Here is a 14,030-nt window from a genome sequence, read left to right as displayed (position 1 = left end):
CCAAGGATAAGCTTATAACTCCTGCATATGCAGCTTTGCATTCATTCATGATTATTTTCATAGGATACATTCCTACAAATGGAATAACTGAACCAAAGGTTGTACAGAGATGTTTGTCTCATTTTGTCATTGGCATTTATGTTTTATTTATAGGATTTTCATTGCTTACAGAGGTTTTTTATTTTCAAAGTCAAATCTGTTTTCTTTTTTTATGTATTCTGCCTTTGTATGTGGGCTCAGAGAAACCTTTCTCACCTTGTTCAGATATACAATCTCCTCTCTTTCCTTCTAGTTCTGATAATGCTTCTTTTTTTTTTTTTGCCACTTAAATTTTTATTCTATCAGAAATCATTTGGGGACATGGTATGAGGTAGGAGTCTTTTTTTTTTTTTTTCCAAATGATTAGCCAATTTTCCCAGTGCCATTTTTAAAAACAATCCATTTTTTATCCTTAGATTAGTAATGCTATCTTTATCTTGATTCTTATTTTTGGGTTTTGTTGTGATCCATTGACAATGTTTCTATTCCTGAACCACAACATTGCAATTATTTTACTTCTGTGGTCTGTTTTTAATATCTGGCAGTACAAGTCCCTTTTCATATTTTTTCAGCAATTTTCTTCTACAGAGAAGAATAAATTATTCTATATCTTTTATAGAGAAGAATCAATTATTCTACCAGGTGCATTTTAGGATAGTTTTATTTATTTTTTTTAAAGATTTTATTTATTCATTTGAGACACAGAGATACAGAGAGAGAGAGAGAGAAAGCATGAGCAGGGAGAGAGGCAGAGGCAGAGGGAGAAGCAGGCTCCTCGCTGAGCCAGGAGCCCAATGCGGGGCTCGATCCCAGGACCCTGGGATCATGACCTGAGCCGAAGGCAGATGCTTAACCATCTGAGCCACCCAGGCGCCCCTAGGATAGTTTTATAAAGCAGTTTTTCACACCTCTTAATCCTGTTAGAATTTTTGTTGGAATTACAATACATGTATATAATTATTTTGTGGAGAATGAATATCTAATTGGAATATCATGGTATGTTTTTTCATCCAGTCCTCTGTTCTGTTGTTCAGTAAAATGTTGTAGATTTTTGGGGAGTGATTGTAATTTCCTTACCAGATTTATTCATAGATATTCTATACATATTTTTGCTTATAAGCAGGATGTGTTTAGCATACAATAACTTATTTCAATGTATTGTGTTATTGTACAATTTAATAATTTTTATTATTTTTAGAAAATTTAGAAGATACAGTGTGAATTTAAAAAAATAAATGACCCACAATACTCAGAGATAGCCACTCTTAACACTTTGTGTACGTCCTTCTGATAATAGATTTACAGTCTAATTGGGAAATTAAGACGCAATCACATGAAAGGCTTAATCTAAGGCACTAGCTTGTATCTTTTTGCCTGTCTAGCATTTTTTTTTTTTTTTCTTTTGGGAACTGCTCTTCTTATAACTAGAGGGGCTGTCAGTCACCCAGGTCCTTCTCCCTTGCCACGGGGCTGGACAGTGTCTCACGCTGAGGTTTCTTTTCTGAGGAGTGCCTATCTTCTGAGGTCTTGAATGCCACAGACTTCTCATCATGGAATGCTACCGGGAAAGGCTTTCCCATCCCAAGAGCACCATATTTGAACGCATCAAACTTGGGGAAGCAGAGCCGAAAGGTGAAGAAAGCAGATTCCTGATGACTTTGGAATCTCCAGGTCTCCTGGCTTAAAGCCAGCTTGAATTCATCCCTAGACTTTCCAGTTAGTCAAGCCAATAAATTTGCTCTTTTGCTTAAGTGAGGCTGTGTTGGGACTTTTGTCACTTGCAGAGTCCCAACCACACCATCTCCCGTGTCTCTGCTGTGGTGTTGTGCCCGGGGGTTGGGCACCTGGATGAGTTAGGTCCATTTATTCCCCGGGAAGATGGATATTCTTCAGTGAGAACAGGTCCCATGCATTGTGTCTCTTGCTTTCTTTAAGGCAAAGAGGGAAGGCCACCAAAGGTAGCAGCGTTTGCCAGGGTACATGGGGCCACCATTGTAATAACAGCTCTCACAGGGGACAGCCAGCTCTGAGCTGCATGACCACAGCTCCTTACTGTGATCTGCCATTAGAGAGGCAAAGTCTGCCTATGAGGGGTGGATTCAGGGTCCCTGAGGCTCTGCAAACTCATACTGCCTCCTAAGTAAGAGCTCTCTGCCGTGTAAGAGATACTTGGCCACTTTCCACACCTATTATCCAGTAAAATCGCAAGTAAACTCCAGCTTATGGCAGTGACTAAGCTCAGCCTAGCCCCGTTGACTGCAGTTCTTTGTGAGTGTAGATAGAACACATGCTGCTTGTTTACCTTCACAAATTTCTTCCGTGTTTTTACGGGTAATCTCATCATCATTAGGGTGTGTAGACCATCCGTAGTAGCAGGGAACGTGGACCTCAGGTTTTGCGAGAGTGCTCATGTAATTTTGGAAACTCTCTGAATTCAAAATTAGGTATGAAAATCTTTAGAATGAAAAAAAGAAATTACAACAAATTACCAGAGGCTTGGAGGTTTAGATGCTTTATCTCTGAGAACGTTTTTAGTCAGCTCACTAGAACTGCCGGCTTTGAAATGCTTCCTGATCATAGCCTGACTTCCCCATCCCACTTAGAACTCTCTACAACCCACAGGTTATGGCAAGTGAGGGGCCCTGAGGCTTCAGGGCAAACTCACCTTTGAAGACAGCTTGGCTTTTTTTTTTCTTCTTCTTCTTCTTTTTCTGTTTGATATCTCAGGTTTGAAACAGCAAGAAACTAGTCAGCCTATGTCTTTAAATCCTGATGTTCTAGAGAGGTACAAATTAAGTATTCAGGAACCAGTAGGATAGAAGTGATTTTGCACTGTTTGTGTATGTATGTGTGTGTGTGTGTGAGAGAGAGAGATCGTGAGAGACAGAGGGAGGGAGGGAGAGGGAGCAGGGAGGGGTTGGGGGGAGGCTGTCAGAAGCCTGGAGCCCAGAGCCCGCCTGCTTCCTGAGTGAAGCATTGCTCAAATGCTCACTGCCCAGGCTCCTTGAGTGTGGTTTTCCTCTCTGGCCAGCACCAAACCCCAGAATAGTACGGCTGACTTGCTGATTGAGGTCAGCAGCTCCCAGGAGGCACGAGAAGCCAAAGCCTTTGCAGTAAGTACATAGTTGGTTATTATTTAAGATGGGGATGGAAAATCTTAGAAGAATAACTCTCTCCGGGGGAAGAGGTTCTTCTGCTTTAGCTATAAAGTCTACCATACCCAGTGAATCCCGATATGACTAAGGCCTGATTAATACATTTTGTGTGTGTGTGATTCAAGGACTACATAAGTTAATGCTACATACATGCTTTCTGGGGGCTAAAAATGAATTTGAAACTCGTCTTCTGACATCTTGAAAAAAATAGTCTTTTTTCCCTGCCTGTTACTTTTTTCATCTTGCAAAGTAAAGATCATTAATGCTGACTTTAAGTTAATGTATAGAGTTTTTTGGGAAAAGAAATCCTCTCCGTGGGCGTGGAGCGTGGAGTGGAGATCTGTTTTCACAACCAAGGCGAATAGGGCTGCTTCTGTGCATTCTTTTTGCCAAGAGTGGGACGTATGAAGTCCCGTGGAGAGAACCACCCAGTTGACTGGTTCTTAGCCCCCCCTGGAAGGTTCTAGAGCCCTCTCCCCTTGAAGATGAGTATGTGGAGTGTGCCCTCCCATCTTGCAGAGGGCCTGATAATGTCCCAGAGCTTAGTATCTGGGCCAAACATTGTGCTTATGAGGCCTAGATGGCAGAACTTCAAAGATATGACAAAGATAAAGGCTTTTCTAGGAAGTTACTTATTAGATGGTTTCTGTTTAGACAGTATTTTGCACTAACCACCCCCCAGCCCCCATCCCTGCCCTCACCGTAGCCAAAGGCACAGGCTACTTTGAAATGTCTCTTCACCATTCTGTTTTCTAGAAATGAAGGTTTTAGGGGTTTTTTTCCCCCTTTTTCCTCTAATTTCTCGTTAGAATAAAATATTTAGCTCAGTAATGCAGAAAGTTGATGTTTTAAGTTTACTCGAACAATGTGATCTTCCCCCTCTCTTTAGAATGCGAAGGTAAAAAAGACACGTTTGCTGCTTCTACTGCAGGACTCACTAATATGGCTCTGTTTTGTTCCTTTACCCCTGAGCTCCATAGACGATGTATCTTTACATGGTTCTAGTTCAGAGTAGATGTTTCACTCCCTTTAATCTTCCCTTGGGTAAGTGGGTTTACAAGTAAGTGTGTCTAAGCAGGAGAAACCCACGAAAGCAGAGGGAGCACTTTTAACCATACTAAACTTTCAAGTGAAAATAGACACTATGTGTATGAAGTAGCTTCCTCATTTCAGTACCCCCCCCCCCCACGAAAACATGTTAACACTTTGTCATATGACAAGAACAACATTTTTGATAGGTGATAGCAACAGCGGTCAAGTTATCTCATTTGATTCTCAAGACACTCCCACGAAGTGGCTACATTTATGGTCTTCCCTTTATAGGCAAGGAAACTGAGGCATAGAAAGATTTTGTAACTTGGTGGAGTGGTGCACCTGGGATTGGGACTCAGGTCTTTCTAAATCCACAGTAAACCGAGAAATTAGAGAAAATAGTGACTTAATCCCACCCCTTCAAACAACTTAAAATTTCTATATTTCTTTCTACTGGTACAACTAGATATTATGGCATAGGGTTTTTTTTTTTAATGTTATTAGTTTCACGATTATTTTTAATGGTGTATAATGTTCTAGTCAGTGATTGTTCCATAAATTACTTAATATTCCCTGTTCTTAAAAATTGGGTTGTTTTCCCTTTTTTGTTGTTTGTTTTCTTGCTATTATGAATAATATTTCAGGGGCGCCTGGCTGGCTCAGTCAGTAGAGCAGGCGACTCTTGATCCTGGGGTTGTGAATTCAAGCCCCACATTGAGTGTGGAGATTACTTAAAAATAAAATCTTTAAAAAAAGAAAAAAAGGGGCGGCTGGGTGGCTCAGTCGTTGGGCGTCTGCCTTCGGCTCAGGTCATGATCCCAGGGTCCTGGAATCAAGCCCTGCGTCGGGCTCCCTGCTCAGAGGGAGGTGTGCTTCTCCCTCTCCCACTCCCCCTGCTTGTATTCCTTCTCTCGCTGTCTCTCTCTCTCTGTCAAATAAATAAATAAAATATTAAAAAAAAAAAAAAGAAAGAAAAAGAATACTTCAGTAACTACGTTGTCCTTATGATTTTCCCCAGGTTTCTGGATCATATCTGTAGAGTAGATTCTCAGACATGGGATTACTAGGTAAAAGGGGCATGAACATTTATTTTAACGGTGCTGAATTACTCTCTATCAACACTGTGTGAGATGCCCCTTTGATTTCATCCACTCCACCAAGGGCGATATCATTTAAAAAAAAATAGGCAAAACAGAAGCCCTTTGTAATTATGCATTTCTTTTAATATAATTAGGTTGAACGGTTTTTTCACATATATGTTTACAAATTGTACTTTCTCTTTTGCTCATCTGTTAGGATCTTAATGCCTTTTTTTTTTTTTTTTTTGCTAGTTTATGTAGGTTTTTCATAAGATTTATTTGCCATACTTTTGTCAGTTACTTTTCCCAGCCTACTGGTCACCTTTTTAAAATGAATTTTTAAAAAAACATGCAGCCATTTAACATTTTTACATTCCAAACTGTCCATCTTTTTTTCTTGATTCTTCTTCCCTTAGAGACCTATTATCCTCTTTTAAGGGATTTTTTTTTTTTCCCTTCTAGTTTTTATTTGGGTGGATGATGTGAAAAGTGGACTTAAACTGACTTAAAATAATGCAGTTTCTCCAGCATCTTTTATGAGAAATCTTTGTGTTCTCTAGTTCCTCAGCTTTTCTATGTTAAATGACTTTTTTTGTGTTATCTGTTTTATCTATAGCAGCTGTTTCTGTGCCTTTATCACATTGTGTTAATTTTTATTGCTTTTGTGATATATAGAGAGGATGTTGGGTGGAGTCAACATGAAGTACTGACTAAGCGTGTGCGCTCAGGTGGCAGGCTGCTAAGCCCTAACTTACGTGTCCCTCAGTCTTATTATTTGTAAAGTGGGATAGTAGTAGATAGTGTCCACTCTGTGGGTTGTTAAGGTGAGGAAACAAAAACTAAATAAAAAAAAAACCCACTGGAAACAATATTTTATGTATATAGATATGTATAGAGAGTATTTGGTGTATACCTATATATTTTATATACATAAATGCACAATATATATTTTATATAATATGTATTAAGAAATATATATTATATATTTTCTTATATAGTCAAATGTATCATTCTTTCCCTATATGGCATGAGACAAACTTTCACATAATCTTGGGAGACAGAGAAAGAACATTTGACTCTATATACGTTAAGAAACTTGGTACATTGTGACTGCCTTCGGCTCAGGTCATGATCCTGGAGTCTCTGGATCGAGTCCCGCATCGGGCTCCCAGCTCGGCAGGGAGTCTGCTTCTCCCTCTGACCCTCCCCCCTCTTATGTGCTCTCTCTCTCTCATTCTCTCTGTCTCAAATAAATAAATAAAATCTAAAAAAAAAAAAAAAGAAACTTGGTACATTGAAAGATAGGAAAGTTACAGAGAGATATATGCAAAACACATACCACAGAGGATTACTGCCCATTATAAATAAAGAATTCCCACAAATCAATTAGAAAAAGACAAATACATAAAGAAAAACTGGGCAAAGACAATTTGTAAATAGGCAAATTATATTTATTTTTATAAACAAGCAACTCACAGGAGAAGAAATATAGCTGATCAGTAAACATATAATGTTCAACCTCAGTAAGAATCATGGAAACGGGGTGGGAGGATGGGTTAGCCTGGTGATGGGTATTAAAGAGGGCACATTCTGCATGGAGCACTGGGTGTTATGCACAAACAATGAATCATGGAACACTACATCAAAAACTAATGACGTAATGTATGGTGACTAACATAACAATAAAAAATTAAAAAAAAAAAGAATCATGGAAACGCAAATTCGAATACTAATGAAATGTTTTCCTTGCAACAGATTGGCAAAAATTGGAAACAGAACATCTATTGTCAAAGATAACATACGGAGATGGGCATAGGCAGTCACAAATATATGGAACAAGAATTAGTAAAGCTTTTTGTTTGGTAATTTTTACAAAATCTACCAAAAGTAAAATAACCTTTAATGTATCTCAGAACAATTCTGTACATTTTCAAGTAAGCATATACAGTGTGGTCATATTAACATTTAAAATTTCATTATTTATGTTAAGAATCCTAAACTCCAAGGGCACCTGGGTGACTAAGAGTCCAACTCTTGATTTCGGCTCAGGTCATGATCTTAGGGTCATGAGATCGAACCCCTCATTTGGCTCTGCACTGGGCATGGAGCCTGCTTAAGATTCTCTCTCCCCCACTTCTGCCCCTTCCCCCCACCCTCCCAACCCCACTCGCGTGAGCTCTCGTTCTCTCAAAAACAGAAATTAAACTGCCTATTTTTATTTGTTTGTATATAAAAATTCATCTTTAAAAAGTGGTGGGTATATAATATCAAGCTCTTTACTATGGGAAGTAGAATTAAGGGCAAGGTCTCTTTCACCTTTTGCTACACATATTTCTATGTTTGAATTTTCCTATAAGTCTATTTGTCTATTATTTGTGTGAGATAGATAGACAGACAGGCAGGCATTTTTCCAGGCCCACAGGCAAGAAAATTTTAGGGAGCAGAACCCCAGGTGTAGAGGCCTACAACTGGGAAAGTACACAACAAATTTTAGGAAGAGTGAACATTTGGGTGGCAGTGTTTTCACATTCTTTACAGGTTTTAACTTATGTTTTAGGAAAAGAAGCAAGGAACTTGTTGAGAAAACTCAGCCTGAGAGGCAAAGAGGAAAAGTTACTTCATTGCTGAGCTCTGACCTGTAAGCAGCTCCCCTCTCTATTTTCCTGCTATTTGCAGGCGGTCCCCACATGAGTGGCTCACCCCACCCCAGACACACTGTGCCTCTCCCCTTCCTTTTCATCTGTGTCCCTGTTTATTCCTTATTTTATTTTATTTTTAAAGGTTTATCTATGTGTGAGAGAGAGGGCACATGGGGGGGAGGGCTACAGGGAGAGGGAGAGAGAATCTCCAGCAGACTCCCTGCCAAGTGTGGAGCCTGAAGTGGGGCTCAATCTCACGACCCCCATATCATGACCTGAGCCGAAATCAAGAGTCAGACACTTAACTGACTGAGCCACCCAGGCGCCCCCTTTATCTGCATTTTAAAAAGGTTCATCCAACCTTCATAATCACCATTCATCCAGTTATCCACCCGGCAGATACCTAGGGCCTAGCCCCAGCCAGGCTGTGCACCAGGCCCTTCGGAGACAAGGGTGAGCAGGAGAGAGAATGTGCCAGCCCGGTGGGAGCAGCAAATCCACTAACCAATTACTCATCGCCAATCATGAGCATTGCTATGAAACCACCAAATAAGGAGAATAATAGCTGAGGGCCCATTTAGATAGGTGCTCAGGATGGGGCAAGCAAAGGGAGGCTATTTAAGAAAAGCACAGGTGGGGACCGCCCCTCCCATCTCCCCCACATCCAACCATTTGGAACCCCATGCTGGTTCCATCACTCCATCTCTCCCATTCTGTCCCCTTCTCTCCATTCCTCCTGCTGTTTCTTCGTTCCTTTCACTGGGACCACCATTCCCCAGACTGTAGTCCTTCACATTTCCTCTTTTCATGGTTTTTGCCATAGCCAACTGCCATGGCTTACTTACTAAATTTCCTAAAACTGACATCACTAACATATTTTAAAAGGAAACTTGTTGACTCACTGTAAATGAGAAACAATGAAAACGAAATAATGCCAGTTCTAAAAATTAAAATGACAATTTACCAGTAATGAATGCAGAACTCTGTCACCTGCTCTGTAAGGCCTACGAGGTCACTTTGATCACAAAGGGATGCTATTTATGGAAGGAACTGAATTAGGTTTAGAGATTTAGCCAGTAGAAAATGACTCTTGTCTACAATGACTTGGTTACCCAGTAGAATTCAGGACAAGGGCACTGCAAGAAAGAGGTGAGGGAAAGAGGAGACTGGAGAGCAGTGATTTATTTTGCAGTCACAAGGGTGAGGTAAGCTGGGGACACGTGACAGCCAGGGAGCCAGAGGGTCCACCCCCTGAGACAGCCCTTGGAGCCACAGCTGGTGCTGCAGGAAGGGGCCACCTCATAATGAGAAGAGCCTAACTAGTCTCCCCCTGGGAAGAGTCAGCAGAGTAGCTGGGGAGGAGGGTTTTGGCAGGAGATAAAGGACAAGATCCTGAGGGGGTTCCCCAGCCCCCAGGCTCAATGAAGACTTTTATTTACAACCCAGACCACCCTCCTGCCCACCCACTGCCTGGGGGGGACCTGTCCTTGGTCTCACTGATGAGCTTAAGTAAAGGGTTTCCAGAGTCCTGGCTTTCCCGGTGCTTACCTGGAGCCCTCGCTGCATGGAAGGAGCCCACACTGGGATGTGCTCAGGGGCTTTTGTGAATAGGCTTGGGCTGCTGAGCACCTGGGCGGGGGTCTCCTTGGCCACCACCAAGGCCCACCTGATGGGCCCTCCTTAGCCCCTGCTCTCCCAGCCTGGTGTCTTGAGGCTCCTGCTTGCTCTCATTCCTTAGGGTCCCTCACACTAGCTTCCCACCTCCTACCAGGGCATCTCTTTCTCTTGCCTGACTGTTCCCGCTGCCTGTGGATGGTCTCTGCCCCTTTGCACCTAGCTAATGCCTATTATTCTGGAATGGTCTTTTCCTCATGGAGCCTTCTCAGGCTATCCTCCCTGGCTTGGCCATACCCCCCAGGATAAGCTCTCATAACACGGTGTGACTCTCTTCAGTAGTTCTCACAGTGGGGGGGGACTATATGGCCGTCCCCTGCTCTAGACCATGAACCCCCTGGTGAGGCAGGGATTATGTCTGTGTTTGCTCATCCCAGTGCGGGGCTACCTCCTGGAGACAGAGCAGGTGCTCCAAAAGGGTTTGTTGAGGGAACAAATGAATGAAACAGTCCTCAGCTGTTTGATTGTGTGAACGAGTGAATTCACACTATCCCCTTGGGGCTTGACTTTGCTATTCCCAGTGCAGTGGAGGGCAGGGAATGGAGCGGAGTGGCAGGAGGGGAGGCTGGGGTAGTGGGGACATGCAGGTAGGGGGCGTGGATCGGACTCCAAGGGATATGGGGGCCCACTGGAGGATTTTAAGCAAACAAGTGACAGGATCTGACCCATGTTTTACAAGGAGCACTGTGGATAGGGATGAGCAAAAGTTGGAAGAGGATCCAGGTGGATTTGGGGTGTATCTTGACCATACAGCTGATAGCATATGACCATTCCAGTTGGCAGAATCCCCGTATTTGTTGCCCTGATCAATGTCCTTTTCACAAAAGAGCCACAGTTCGGTCCTGAGTTTCATGTGTTAAAATACATATAGCACTTTTAAATTAACAAATGTTTGCTGTCCCCAGAAGCCACCACAGCGGCCCCGTGGCTCACGTGCCCCTGTCTGGGACGCACAACGGCCTTGGCTTCCAACCCCACAGGGCCTGCCTCAGGATTGCCCAGTCCTGCCAGCCTGCCACCTCCTTCAGTCACACACGAAAGAGGCACACTGGCCTCCAGGGGAAAGGCTAGACTCCTTAACCTGGCTTTTGGGACCTCCACAGTCTGCTGCCGACCCTATTTCCAGGGCTGTTTTGCTCCACTTGCCACAACGCTCATCCCCTGCTGCCAAACCAAACCACTCTAAGTGCGTTTACCCCATAATTGTGCCCTCTTCCCTGCCTTTGGCTGTGCTTCTCACCTGGAATGCCCTTTCTGCCATGGACTGTCCCAGGCCCGGGGGCTTAAACACAGAGGTTAACTTCATCACAGTTCTGGAGGCTAGAAGTCTGAGATGAAGGTGTTGGCCAGGTTGGTTCCGTCCGAGACCTCCCTCCTTGGCTTGTGGACGGCCGTGTTTGCCCTGTGTCTTCACGCGGTCTTCCCTCGGTGCACGTCTGTGTCCCAGTTTCCTCCTCTTGTAAGGACACCAGTCGCTGGACAGAGGGCTCACCCCAATGACCTCATTTTACCTCAATCGCCTCTTTACAGGCTCTGTCTCCAAATATAGTCACGGTATGAGGTCCTGGGGGTGAGGACTTCAACACGTGATTTGGAAGAGGCACAATTCCGTTCCTAACAAGGGTCTGGCTCAAATACCACTTTGTCCTCAAGCATCTCCCCGTTCTCACGCATCATAGCCCTTTAGTGGACTTCTAACACTTTGTCCTTTGGTATTCATTCATTCATTCATTCAGGCAGTCAGCCATTCATTGGAAATACCCAGAAACCATACTGAGCCCCTTCTGTGTGCCAGAGATCTGCTTGATCCTGGGCATCCAGAGGCGAAAAGCATGGTGCCCAACCTGAATCTGTTGAGAGACAGATGGACCAGTTATAGCAACTGTGACACGGTGTGACGGATGCTGATGTTTAGGAGGGGCATCTGACCCAGTGCTGGATTCGAGCCAACGGAACTTACTAGGTCAGGGGATGCTTCAGCTGAGCCCGACATGGTGAATGGGAGTTAAGAAGCTGAGGGAGTAAGGAGAGTGCTGCACCTGGAAAGGATGGCGTGTGTGAAAGTTGGAGTTGCAAGGGGTTGCAGTGCTTTCAAGGAGCTGCAAGTGGTCCAGTGTGGGAGCAGGCATCTGCAGTGGGCTTGTGAGAGAATGGGAAGAGGTGGGGCTGGGGGTGGGCATGAGGGTGCAAGAAGCCAGGCATATGGAATTCGGGCTTTATCCTGAAAGGGGTGGTGGCAGGAGGGCTTAAGCAGAGGAGGGACTTGAGCAGGCTGTGGTTTAGAAAGCCTGCCAGCAGTGTGTGGTAGACAGTGGCGGTGGCCTTGACTCTAGATAGGGAAACAAGCAGTAATTCTTCTGATCCCCATGATGACGCAAAGTGTGGAACTAAGGGGCAGAGGAAGATCCGGGAGAGCTTCGGCAATCCGAGTGGCAGGACTTGGTGACTGACCAAGGACAATGACAGGGTCATCATTAGGTTCCTAGATTCTGAGTCTCAGCGAATGCTCCCACTTTGAATGTGTGATTTGGTGACTTTTGCTAAATGTGTACACCCATGGGACCGCCACTACAATCAAGATATGGAGCATTCCCATCACTCCCAAATTTCCCTTTGTGTCCCTTTACAGGAAGTCTGGTTCCCAGCCCCCCCCCCCCCCGCCCTGCCCCGTGGCCCCCACGGGGGAGGGGCCAAACTCTGATCAGCTATCACTCTACATTATTTTTGCTGCTTCTAGCATTTCAGATCAGTGGAACCACACACAATGTAGTATTTGGTGTCTGGTTTCTTTCACTCAAGACAATGCTTTTCAGATCCATCCGTGTTGTTCTGTGTATCAGTAGTTCATTCCTTTGTATTGATAGGTATGGGATGTATTACAATTTGATGATCCATTCACACTTGTGTGTGTGTGTGTGTGTGTGTGTGTGTGTGTGTGTGTGGTACCTCTATATAGATTCTCAAGAGCTGCATTTTTTGTCCGCCACCTGTAGGTGAGTCTTTGGCCTTCTGACCATTTAGGAAGGTAAGTCCCAAGTTTGACTCATCAGAGTCACACTGGGAGCTTATTAAAAATGCAGACGCAGGACTCACCCTTGATGAGCTGAGTCAGGACCCCAGGCATGTGTGTTTCTAACCAGCCTTGAAGGTAATTTTGATCAGCCAGGTGACTACCATGCAAACAGTAGCTGCGGATTTATAACCTCACTAGTCCTGTTTGCTCATCACTGAGAAGCCGTCTAGTCTAGATATTATTCTTTCTGGGTGCTGACCACACCAACTTTACCTGCCACAGGTCACCCTGGCCATTGATTTTTTTCACTAATTCATCAAAAGGCATCGATCTAGACGCTGTGCATAAATGCGAAAGTGATTCAAACCTGGCACTTACAATTAGTTGGAGATATGTGATATTGACACGTACAATCATACAAAAAAGTTGATAAATGTAAGAGACATACAGATAAAATGTTTGGAATTTAGAGGCACATCAAATAATTCCCAGCTTTTTGTGCATGTGGGGAGGTGGTAGTCAAATACGATTACAGGAAAAGGTAACATCTGAGCTGGGGCTTGAAGGATGGATAAGATTTGTGCATAAGGGGGTTGAGGGTGGGAAAGGGGGACTGGGCAGAGGGAACAAGAAGAAAGGCTGGGAGGTGGGCAAGGCCCATGCTTCTGGGAGTCATGGAAAGCCAACTTGAGTGGAGCGTGGAAAGCATAAAAGGGGGGAAGGGGAGGAGGAAATGAGGTTGGCAAGGTGGGCGTGGGCCAACGCAAGGAGAGCCTTAGATTACATTCATTCAGCCCACTTGAGCTTTAACAAATACATGTGTAGCCACCGCCACAATTAGGATTTACACCTTCCCTCTCACCCCCAAAATTTCCTTGTACCTCTTAGTCGTCAGCCCCTCTGATGTGTATTTTCCAGTACACCGAGCAATTAATTCTGACTCTCCTTACCTGGAGATAGCATCACATTCCACAGGTTAAAGCTTCAGTCCAAAAGACTGTTCCCACCCCTCCCTGACTCCCCATTCAGGCCAATCACAAGTCCAACTTGCTATAAATCAGAGGTTCCCACAACCCTCACCTCGGGTTCGATTAATTTGCTAGAGCAGCTCACAGAACTCAGAAAAAACATTTATGGACTTTTACCAATTCCTTATAAAGGTATTGTAAAGGATCCTGACGAACAGCCAGCTGAAGAGGAACATAGTGTGAGGTCCCAGGCCCTGGTAACCACTGCTCTGTTTTCTATCCCTGTAGTGTTGCCTTTTCCAGAATGTCGTATAAATGGAATCATATAGTAGTAGCCTTTTGAGTTTGGCTTCTTTCACTTAGCATAATGAATTTATAATTCATCCATTTTTTTTTGCATGTCATTCAGTACATGGACATACCACAGCTTA

General features: G+C 43.8%; 1 protein-coding gene across 6 annotated transcripts in view; it reads left to right on the top strand.

Moving 5' to 3' along the window:
* The window catches only part of SPECC1 (sperm antigen with calponin homology and coiled-coil domains 1), a 268,987-nt gene that overhangs the window by 51,455 nt on the left and 203,502 nt on the right, over positions 1-14,030 (top strand). For 3 of the 6 annotated variants that reach the window (XM_032431931.1, XM_032431936.1, XM_032431938.1), the window contains exon 1: positions 2,991-3,152. The exons of 2 other annotated variants lie outside the window; for them this stretch is intronic. The gene's annotated coding sequence lies outside the window, so the exon portion shown is untranslated. Of the gene's footprint in view, positions 1-2,990; positions 3,153-7,862; positions 7,944-14,030 lie in introns of those variants that run through there. One more of the 6 variants, XM_032431933.1, reaches the window with a different exon arrangement.

The sequence above is a fragment of the Phoca vitulina genome, unplaced genomic scaffold, assembly GCF_004348235.1.
Source record: "Phoca vitulina isolate PV1807 unplaced genomic scaffold, GSC_HSeal_1.0 scaffold47, whole genome shotgun sequence".
NCBI lineage: Eukaryota > Metazoa > Chordata > Mammalia > Carnivora > Phocidae > Phoca > Phoca vitulina.
Note: the sequence above shows the minus strand (reverse complement) of the source record. Positions and strands in the feature narration are given on the sequence as shown.